The sequence below is a fragment of the Nicotiana tabacum genome, chromosome 5 (genome assembly GCF_000715075.1).
Source record: "Nicotiana tabacum cultivar K326 chromosome 5, ASM71507v2, whole genome shotgun sequence".
Lineage (NCBI taxonomy): Eukaryota > Viridiplantae > Streptophyta > Magnoliopsida > Solanales > Solanaceae > Nicotiana > Nicotiana tabacum.
Genome location: NC_134084.1, coordinates 25,494,100 through 25,506,551, shown reverse-complemented (window position 1 = coordinate 25,506,551; position 12,452 = coordinate 25,494,100).

Below are 12,452 nucleotides of genomic sequence, written 5' to 3'. Positions count from 1 at the left end.
GATAACCCTGTCCAGTAGCTTGATGATGAATGCAGTCCAGTTAATTTACCTTCCACTTTCAAGGCACTCTATCAGAACTAAGCCCATATAATTCTCAATATGCCTTCTCTCCTGCATGGGCAGTAGGCACTTGTTGACAAACTCAAAAATGACTTTGTGTTGTGGCTTCATCTCACTCTTGTGCACAAACTTGGCCTCATTCACTTCTTTCACATCACAGAATCTCTTAGTGATTTCAAGGGTAGGAGGAAGGGAATCCAGACTTGGCCATCTCTATCTGGTGTAGTCATCATATCCCTCAGCAGGGATGTCAAGAATCTCTCCCAGCTTCTCTGCATCAAATGTCACTTGGACTCCTTTTACTTGGCTGGTGACTCTTCCTTCTTTGACCTCAGCATTTGCCATGAATTCAATGATCTCATTCCTAGCTAATCATCCATCCATCTGAAGGACCATGTCCTTCCAATCCTGAACAGCTAGGGCATCAACCAAACGAACCATTCCTGGTTCCACTAAGTCTTTCAGCAATCTTCCCTTTAACATTTTCCTTTTGCCAAACTTGGCCAGCTTGTCTTGTTCACTATCAGACTCACTTTCTTCTTCACCACTCCATTTCTCATCTTTAGAAATTCTAACTTGTTTGATTTTCACTGTAGATCTTGTCCTCTTGGCCAATAAAGGTTCAACAACCTTAGACACAGATGAAGACTTCTTGGAAGAAGTCTTGGACTTTTTGGGCTTGGGGGTCTATACCTCCATTGTTGTATGGTCCTCCTGATGGACCTGTTCCATCTCCTAAACATCAACAGTTTTAGAGGACTCTGTAACCTTACCCTTTCCTTTATCCATCATCTTCTTCTTACTTTCAACCAAAGCCTTATGTAGGTCACTCTCACTCTATTTCACCGTGCTTCTTGTGGTTCTTCCCTTTAGCAAAGGAGTTTCAATAGTTGTTTGAGAGAAAGCCTTTCGTTTCTTGGAAGGTTTAGCAACACTGGGGGCTTTTGGAGTTGGAGTTTTCCTTTTCTTTGGATTATAACTGGCACCTACTTTCTTTATGATGTCTGCCAGGGTCTCCTCAATAGATGAACCGGGTTCATCTGCCTGTGAACTTAGATTAACCAACCCTTCATCAGCCTCCCCAGAACCACTTCCCCTCTGACTTCTTGCCACTTTCTTCTATAGTTTCTTGTACAACCCCACAAATAGCTGGTACAGGCAATTCAAAAGTGGGTGAGGAATCAGCCACTCCTTTCCCTTTTCCCCTTACATCACCATATTCACCCTCTCTCTCTTTCTTTTTCAATTTTCTTTTTACCTCCACTCCTTCCCAATTCAGGCATTTCTACATCCCTAATAGGTCCAACCAAAACAAACCTATTTTCTAAATTTTTAGGCAAAGCAAAACTTACCTCAGAAAGGGGTTTTTGTGCTTTCTCAGAATCAGACGACCCACGTCCTTCCCCCTTACTCGCAGATTTGAATGAATCGTCTGAGTTCTTAGAGTCTTGGGCTTGGGCAGCCTTCAATTGTGCGTTTAATTTCTTTGACAATGCACCTGAGGCTATAGTTTTTCGTGCTAGCATTTTAACACGTCTTTTCTTAGGTTGAAGGTTTGTACTGGGTGGAGAAGGTGTGGAGGAATCAGAAGGGGATGGTGGAGGAGGAGTCCCTGGGTTATCTTGAGGGTTCAACATTGTAGCTGATGACTTGAGAGAGTTTGAGAATTAGGCTTTTGGAGAAGAAAACAATTTGGAATGAAAAAGGATTTTTGACGGTTTAATATGATGAGGGTGGCAGAAGGTAATAATGGGTATTTATAGAGAGAGAGTTATTTAATGGATAACGGTAGCTTTAGCAATCAATTAGAGGTCTAATCAACCTAAAATTACAGTTTGAACGAACGGTTAGGCTTCCTTAGATTTTCAGTATTTTTTGTAATGAGAATTCTATTGAGGACGGAACTAGTTCAAAAACAAACGGATAGGCTTTTCTAATGTATTGAATAATGGTAGGACTCTGCTCATGATTTGAATATCTATATTTCTAATTGTGCAGAGTATAGAAAAAATACCTTGGCATTCAGATGAACCAATACTGATGAACCAGGTTCTTCATTTAAAATTCTCTTGATCATGCCTCAATTTACCACAATAGAGAAAAATTTGTTAGAGATCAATGAGTCATATTAACACATGTCACAGGAGTATACTAATTACAGTATGAAGTTGAGTAAAAAATTAATCTAGATATTTGCACAAGTTCCAGATTTCCTAGCCAAAATTTTTTTCATTTTTTTTTCATTGTGCATTCTGAGCTGGTCCTATTAGGTGATCTTAATCATCCCTAATTCTAACATATTCCTTCCAAAGCTTTCTCTACTCAGTACTTTAGTAAAGATGTTAGCAATTTGTTTATCAGTAACACAGAATTCTATGGTAATCAATCCTTTCTCATAGTTGTCCCTTAAGAAGTGATGTCTAACATCTATGTGCTTAGTCCTCTTATGATAAACTGGGTTCTTTGTCATACTTATAGCACTAGTGTTATCACAAAAGATAGGAATGCAACCAACTTCAATGCCAAAATCTTTCAGCTTTTGTTTGATCCACAACAATTGAGCATAACATAAGGCAACAACAACATATTCAGCCTCAACAGTGGATAAGGCCATTGAATTTTCCTTTTTAGTGGCCCATGATACAAGACATGAACCAAGAAAATGAGCCATACCTGAGGTGCTCTTCCTATCCACAAGGAAATCTACATAGTCAGCATCAGCATACCCACTAGATTAAAATTACTACCTTTAGGGTACTAGAGACAAAGATCAGTAGTGCCTTTCAAATATCGCAGTATCCTCTTGACAACAGTCAAGTGAGATTCCTTAGGATTTGTCTGAAAACGAGCACAAAACCCTACACTGAAAACTATGTCAGGTCTGCTAGCATTAAGATACAAAAGTGACCCAATCATACCCCTATACAACTTCTGATCAACAGATGAACCAGGTTCATCTATGTCTAATTTAGTAGTTGTTAAAATAGGTGTGTCTATTTCCTTTGATTCATCCATTTTAAATTTCTTAATCAACTCTTTTGCATATTTTTGCTGATGGATCATGGTTCCATTTGGGTTTTGTTTGATCTGTAAGCCTAAGAAAAAGTTAAGCTCACCCATCATACTCATCTCAAACTCACTCCCCATTAATTTGGCAAAATCCTTGCTTAGTTTGTCAATGGTTGCCCCAAAAATTATGTCATTAACATAAATTTGTACTACAAGAAGATCCTTAACTTTTTTCCTCAGGAATAGAGTACTGTCAATTTTACCTCTCTTGTAGCCATGTTCAAGCAAGAATTTGGACAGTCATTCATACCATGCTCTAGGAGCCTGCTTGAGTTCATAGAGAGCCTTGTGTAATTTGTACACATGTTCCGGACACTCCTTGATCTCAAACCCTGGAGGTTGTTTGACAAACACTTCTTCTTTTAGGTAGCCATTCAGGAAGGCACTTTTGACATCCATCTGATGAAGAGTGATTCCATGTGTTCTGCAAAGTCTATAAGGAGTCTTATTGCATCCAGTTTTGCAACTAGAGCAAAGGTCTCATCATAATCTATGCCCTCCTCTTGGCTATAACCTTAGACCACCAATCTTGCCTTGTTCCTTATAACTGTTCCATCTTCATTAGGCTTGTTTCTGAAGACCCATTTAGTGCCAATTAATGATTTGTCCATGGGTCTTGGAACTAGATGCCAAACTTGACTTCTCTCAAACTGATTAAGTTTATCTTGCATTACATTTACCCAATTTGTATCCTGTAAAGCCTCAGTAACATTTTTAAGTTCAATAAGAGATAAGAAGGCATCAAAAGCACACATATTCTTTAATTGTGATCTAGTTTTAACTCCAGATGTTGGATCAGTAATTATGTTCTCAATGGGATGAGAACTTTGATACTTGTAAGGTTTCACAACCAACTGGCTTCTGTTTGATGTTTCTCCCATGTTCTGTTGCTGAGGAATAGGCTCATGGACAGGTTCCATTGGGGGATTGGTTTCAGTTCTTCTTTGTTCAATTCCCCCTGTCAGGTTGCCCTGGATGGAAGAATATGTTCCATCATTTGTTCCTTCTTTTGGTGCATCTTCAGCTTGAGTTGTGACTTCACTTAATTCTTTACTAGCTCAATAGCTTCATCTTCATGTTCTTGTCTCTCAGAAAAAATATTAGTTTCATCAAAAACTACATGTACACTTTCTTCTACACACAACGTTCTTTTGTTATACACTTTATAGCTTTGCTATGTGAAGAATATCCCAAGAATACTCCCTCATCACTTCTGGGATCAAACTTACCTAGGGAGTCCTTTCCATTATTGTGCACAAAGCACTTGCATTCAAATGCCCTAAGATGAGATATATTTGGGTTTCTCCCTTTAAGTAACTCATAGGGAGTCTTCTTTACAAGAGGTCTAGTCATGCATCTATTAATGATATAGCATGCAGTATTTACAGCTTTTGCCCAAAAGCTATGTGGCAGTTTACTAGAAAGAAGCATAGTCCTAGCCATATCTTCAAGTGTCCTATTCTTTCTTTTAACTACTCTATTTTGTTGAGGAGTCCTAGGGGCAGAGAAATTATGATCTATACCATACAAAATTCAGCAAACTTAGCATTTTCAAATTCAGTTTCATGATCAGACTTAATTGATGCAAGTTGATTACCTAGTTGTTTCTGAGTTTTTCTAACAAAGGCAGTAAACATGTCAAATGCTTCATCCTTAGAAGTTAAGAACAGTACCCAGGTAAACCTAGAATAATCATCAACAAGTACCATCACATATTTCTTACCACCTCTGCTCAATGTTCTCATTGGACCATAGAGATCCATACGGACCACTTCCATTGTACTGGTTGTGCTTATCATTTTCTTGCTTTTAAAAGATGATCTTACCTGCTTCCCCCTTGCACAGGCCTCACAAACTTTATCTTCCTTGCACTTGATGTTAGATAACTCTATCACCAGGTCCTTGAAGACTAATTTGTTGAGTTGATTCAGACTTGCATGACCAAGTCTTTTGTGCCACATGAGGGGATCATTGTCCAATACACTCAAGCAAGTGAATTCATTTTTTGAAAGAGTGGACAAATCTACAATGTAAATATTGTTAACTCTTTTTCCCTGCAAAACAATCTTGTCAGTGGTAAGATTAATCACAAAGCATTTTGTAGAGGTTAATGATACCAGGTTACCTCTGTCACATAGTTGTGATACACTGATTAGGCTATATTTCAAGCCATCTATCAAGTAGACATTCTCAATGGAATGTGAGTCTGTCTTACCTACCTTTCCAACCCCAATGATCTCACCTTTCTTCCCATTTCCAAAGGATACATTACCTCCTTTTAGATCCTCCAGTGAAAGGAACTGGTTCTTGCTTCCAGTCATATGCTTTGAGAAGCCACTATCCATGTACCATATTTGGCTACTTCCCTTCACTTGGACCTGCAAAACGAAATCAGGGGTTAGTCTTAGGAACCCAAACTAGTTTGGGTCCCTTTCTATAGGCAAATAGGTGAATTAAATTTTTTTTGGCCCATCCAGGTAGCCTATTTTTCTCTTGAACAAAAGTTTTATTCTTTTGACTGACCTTTTCTTTTGCGTTACATTCACTTTTGTAATGACCAGTCTTGCCACAGTGTGTGCAAATTTTGTTTTCAGAAAGTGTGATGTATTTGCTTTTAGGGTCCCATAGCCAAGTCCTCTCTTGTTTCTATTGTGGTGCTCTTGTAGCCAGGATAGTGCATCAGAGGACTTATTCCATCTTCAAGTTCTATCTAGTTCATGCTTCACCTTGCCTAGATCTTCTTTTAGGACTCTTATCTGCTCATCTTTCATCTTTCCTAGATTTTCTTCTAAGGTGAGATGTATGTGATCAACTTTCTTTTTACCTATTTCTAATTTCAATTTTAAATTTTCAGACCTAAGTTCTAAGACACTGGTGTCAAGTTTAAGAACTTGGTTCTTTAGCTCAGCATTTTTACTATCACTCTCACTAGCCCTAGATTCTAAATTTTTGCACTTGGCTTTTAAGATCATACACTCCCTAGACAGCTGTTCCTTCTCATTGTTTATTACCTCAAACTCATCAATGAAGTCTAACAATAATTCAGATAACCTTTCTTTAGACAAAAAATTAATCTTGTTTTTGAGATGAATCACACTTACCTCTTGTTCATAATTTGATTCTCCAATGGCCATAAGTGTTTGTTCATCTCCAGCTTCATCTTCTAAATCCTCATCTGATGTTTCTCCTCAAGCAACAACCATAACCTTTGTTGATTCATTGTTCCTTTTGGGTTGAACCTGTTCCTTCGTTTAGCCCATTCCTTCTTCCATTCGATTTCCCACTGAGGACAATTCTTGATCATGTGGTCAGTCTTGCCACATTTGTAGCAGCCCTCGTTGATCTGTTTCTCAGGAGCCCTTGGTTTGTTGAAAGTTGTACCTCTTAAAGAACTCTTTCCTCTCATCAGGTACTTCTTGAAATACCTTGTGATCATGGCCATTTCATCATCCTCTAGATCTGCACCTTCAGCTATTCTGAGAGCCAGACTCTTTTCCTTCTTGGGTGCATCCATTTTCATGGTTTGCCTTCTCAGTTCATAGGCAGTGAGATTTTCAATCAGTTCATCCAACTTGAGAGTAGCAATGTTCTTTGATTCTTGAATAGCAGTGATTTTGCTTTCCCAAGTTACTAGTAAGACCCTTATCAAGATTTTCTCAACATTGTCTTTTTCAAGGATAATTCTTCCAAGAGATTTAAGTTCATTCGTTAGTGTTGTAAACCTTGTGTACATCTCCTGGATAGTTTCTCCTTCCTTCATGGTAAAATTCTCATACTGAGAATATAACAGTGTTCCTCTTGATCTTTTTACTTGAGGAGTTCCTTCATGGGCCACTTGTAAAGTGTCTCATATCTCCTTAATAGTGGTACATCTTTGAATCCTGATGTACTCGTCTGGACCTAGACCACACACAAGCCATTTCTTGGCCTTGGCATTCTTTTCCCATTTCTTCAAATCTTCACCAGTGCAGTCAGCTCTTGTCTTTGGCATGTCCACTCCTTCAACATTCTTCTTTGTAGTAGCCAGGGGACTATTAGTGACTATGTCCCAGAGTTATAGTCTTCTCCTATGATGTGGTCTCTCATGTTGTTCTTCTACCAAGAATAGTACTAACCATTAAATAGTGGAGGCCTAGCAGTGGATTGCCCTTCCCCGTTTCCAGGTGGTGCACTCATCTTGATCTATTCCTAAGGTGTTAGCCTCTTCAAAGATAACCTGCTCTGATACCAATTGATGTTTTAGACTTCAATATCACACAAGAGGGGGAGGGGTGAATTGTGTGGTACCTAATTTTCGCTTGACTTGATTATAGAAGGACCCGGTTCTTCTATGTGTTCCAACTACTACTATTTGCGGAATAATAAGGAAAGAAAGTAAAGAACACAGAGATTTTTACGTGGAAAACACCTGGCTCAAAAGGTGAAAAAATCACGACCTACTACTCAGTAGGATTTTCCCAAACTTCCACTAAAATCACTGAGCCAAAAACTGCATTTACAAAAACTCTTTTGTAAACCTAGGATTAACTCTAATCCCGTTGTGGCACACAGCCTCAACTGTTGCGACAACTTCAAGTTAACTCTAACTTGAACATTCTAAGTACCTAATACAATTGCTTCTATAAAAGCTGAAAGATACAATGTAAAATCACATACTACAATTGAACTAGAATAAAAGATAGACACTTGGAACTAGTTCTTCTACCTGGTTCAAGTAACTTCAGGATTGCACGCTTGAATCACACATAAATTGCTTGCAAAATTGCCTTGCTATTTTGCTCTCAATTCACGTTTTGCTTCTGCTTATGTGCATTACATGTAAAAGAGAACAACACTGATATTTTAAGGGGTTAGTAAATAGAGATTGACTAGGATACAGATGCTACTCTTCTATGGTAGAAGAGTTCTAGTTGATCTCATACTCTAACTCTATCCTCTTCCTAAACTGTGTTCTCTTCGTGTAAGAAGTCTTTCTCTCCTTATCCAATATGCAACCTTTTCGATCAGATCAGGAGATATTGATTCTGATAAGTTAGATTTATCTTCTTCACGTGCATCTCACATGTTTGGGTTGATCACGACTGTGCTGTATAAGATGGACCTGGTTCATATCTGAGTTCTTTTGTCAGTCTTCAAAACTTCACATTTAGTTGGGCAACAATATTAGACAGGATACTATATAATCTATTGTAAGTTATTAACCAACATATTTCGAAATTGCATTTGTGATATTCGAAGATTTCTCTATTATGAAAATGCGAGCCATTGTTAGTGGATTAACTTTTTTTAAATTATATATTAGTCTTATTCAATAACCTTTCCAAGTAGAGAGAGAACACGAAGTCCAATTTTGAATATGAATTACTATAAAAAAAAATACCACTTTAATATATATATATATATATATATATATATATATATATATATATATATATATATATATGAACTTGAAATTACTACATGTGATTCAAACATAAAGAAAAACAAAAAAATGGAGCTCAGATTTGAAGGGCACAAACATATAGTTGGGCTCAAAGGTTCTTGGACCTGTATTATTTTGAGGTAGAAATGACACTAGGTAGCCACTTTAAAAGGCTGTTATTTAGAAATTAGTCAGTCCGTCCTGAATTTCAGTCTTTCGTTGAAGTTTTTAGGAAAAAAGTGTTCTGAATTGTCTTGAATTTCTTATTTTTAGTTAAAAAATTCAGGATAAAATAAGTACTCATTAATCTTTAAATAGCATTCTTAAAAATGGCTATATGTGCACTTGCCCCTATTTTGAGCCTGTTTGATTTTGAGAAGTGTCAGTTGACTTTTTTGTTTTTAAAAAATTAGTCTAAAGACAAACGCAGACGTACACAACGATCTGCAGCTCGCCACTGTATCCTTAGCTCTTTCTTATAATAGTTTTTGGTTCGGAAAAAGGGCTAGAGGTGTCCCTCTGCTATCGGAAATTAGTTATAGATAGTCCCGTTATACTATTCTTCACTATTTTACCCTATCGTTACCAATTTTAATATTTTTACCCCTCAATCTAACGGACCAATTCATAAAGACACGTGGCAACATCTGAAACAACTTAACCATATACACTTTTGCATTATCCGTATTTGCCCCGACCCGTATGTGCCCGACCCGTATTTGCCCCTAAAAACACCTAATCTTATTTTCTTCTCCAAAACTAGGATTTTGTAGTGGGATGGCGGATCCTCCATGGTTTCCAGCGATCTAACCGGTGCTGGAGTGTCAGCGACAAAGCAGAGAAAGGATTTAATGAGCAACAAACGATTATATTTAACAATTCCTCAAATTCCTTGACTTTGATTAAAGTGCTAGTAGTATATATTGGAGTTTTTACGAGAGGGGTTTCTCTAATGGTAAACAACTTCCACTTCCAACCAAGAGATTGTGAGTTCGAGTGCAAGGTGGTAAGTTCTTGGAGTCAAGGATGTCGAGAGTCTATTTGAAAAGGAATAAGGTCTGGGTACACACTATGCTCCCCAAACCCCACTAAGTGGTACTATATCGTTGTTGTTCTATTTTGGTATCTCATATTGTTGATCGCATATTAAATATCAACATAGTATTAAATTTTTGAATAGTTGACGGGTTTAGATGAGAATGGTGCTGGTATTAGCATTGGGCGATCTTCACATCCCGCATAGAGTTGCTGATTTTCCTAAAAAAATTAAACCTACGCTTGTTCTTGGCAAGATTCAACACATCATATGTAGTGGAAATCTTTACATTAAAGGGAGTGTTTCTCTTCCTTTTAATTCATCAAAAGTAGTACTCCAGATCGCTGATTACTCCTTGTCCTGATAATAAAATCATCCCAGATCTCGGAGACAACGGAACTTTCCGGCGATTCCTCCACCACTACCCATTTCGGGCGACCACCCAGGATCTCAAATCACTACTCTCCGGCAAAAAGCTCATCGAGAAGCTGCATGAAATGGACATCAGCAGAAGCAGGATTAAACTCAACGGGCTCCTGCCGCAGAAAGATTTACTGCCAGAATCGGCGCCGGAGAGGAAATTGACGGTGGCAGATGCCAGGAAGCTACTGAAATTATCACAATTGTGAGATGGTGAAATTGAAGCTTAGGAGAATTGAAAAGAATTGTATTTTGTGACCAGAACTTGTTCAGATTTGATGTGAATTTTGTTGGATTAGTACTAATCAATGCCTAGAATTTGCGAAATGCTTCTAGAACTGTGATTGTTGAATAGTTGAGGGATTTTCGGGTTTGGGGCTGAACGGGTGGGTTAGAGGGAAAATGGTTAGATGGGTTAGAGAAAAAATAGTTAGGTTGTTTAAGATACTGCCACGTGTCTTTATGAATGTGTCCGTTAGATCGAGGGGTAGAAATATTAAAATGGATAACGGCAAAGGTAGATAATGAAGAATAGTATAACTGGGGCTGCCTATAACTAATTTTCTATAACTAATTTTCGATAGTAAAGGGACACATCTAATCCTTTTCCGTTTTTGGTTCAATAGCTCTCTTCTAAGCATTGAACTCAAAATCAAGGAATCACCGTGACCTTTCTTTGAATTTATTTCATAATATATAAGGGACAAATTTACTCTGTAAATCTGGTTGTTCGTAGCGGTATGGATTGAAAACTTATCCATTTTTATATTTTATTTTAATTAAAAAAAATTAAACAATGAATCCGAAAAATAAACTATTGCAAAAACATTGCCGAAGTTTGGTTATTTTGAAAGAATTTAAGCATCTGATCTCAAACCTTAATTAAGAAATATGCGACGTAACTTGTGAACATTATATACTTTTTTCTTGACACTCTATAAAATCAATAAGAGACAAGTAAAACTCAACATCATTTAGGTATGAGAGAATTATTATAAATATATTATATTATGGATGTTCATTTAGTACTCCGTTGTAAATAAGTTTCCTGAAGAAGCTTATCCATATGGGTCTCCACCGTAAATATGTTTATCTATTTAGTACTATATTGAAAATAAGCTTCCTGAAGAAGCTTATCACTTCGGTACCCGGTTATGGATACACATTACCCCCAGTAGAAGTTTATCCATATCGGGTATAATAAGCTTATCTTTTCAGTACCCAGTTATGGATAAACATTACCCCCGGTAGAAGATTATCCATACCAGGTATAATAAGCTTATCCATTCAGTACTCCGTTATGGATAAATATTGCTCTCAGTAGAAGATTATCCATAGCTGGTACAACAGCAACTTACACAACAGCTTGTAGCAACAGCTTACACAACAGCTTATAGTAGCTTACACTGCAGCTTGTAGTAGCAGCTTACACAGCAGCTTGTAGTAGCAGCTTACAGAACAACTTCCTTTCTTCTATAAATAGAAGAGATTTCAGTTCATTATGTACATCAGTTTGAATTCGAATAATATATCAGTTTCTCTCTATACTTGTCTTTACTTTATAGTCTTTATTTCATAACACGTTATCAGCACGAAACTCTACCATCTCGAGCAAATATTTTGAAAGTATCTGAGGTAAGAACTTTCTTTTCCTAAATAATGTCAAATCTTTCTAAACTTGAATTTGTAGCCTTGGATATATCGGGCAAAAGCTACATGTCTTGGGTGCTTGATGCTGAAATTCATCTTGATGCGATAGGTCTGACAGACACCATCAAGGATAAAAATCAGGCATCAAACCAAGACCGTGCCAAAGCAATGATATTCCTACGCCATCACCTTGATGAGGGCCTGAAAATGGAATATCTCACTATTAAAGATCCAGTCATACTATGGAATAATTTGAAAGATAGATATGACCACCTGAAGATGGTCGTTCTTCCACAGGCACGTTATGATTGGACTCATCTAAGGCTACAAGATTTTAAATCTATCAGTGAGTATAATTCTGCTATGTTCAGAATTATTTCCCAATTAAAATTATGTGGTGATAATATTACTGATCATGATATGTTGGAGAAAACTTTCACCACTTTTCATGCCTCGAATATGCTCCTGCAGCAGCAATATCGAGAGATGGGATTTAAAAAGTATTCTGAACTTATCTCACATCTTCTTATAGCAGAGCAACATAATGGACTATTAATGAAAAATCATGAAAGCCGACCTATTGGTTCTTGTCCATTCCCTGAAGTGAATGAGACGAACTTCCACCAAGCTAAACGAGGAAGAGGTCGTGGCCCCAGTCATGGTCATTGTAAGCACGTGATTTTTGCCCAATATGAGAATTACTCCCAAAAAATTCAAAAATAAAATAATTTTCCTTGGTGTGCAATTTTTGTGATATTTTGTGATATTTTGAATAATTATTTGTATTTGTCTGTG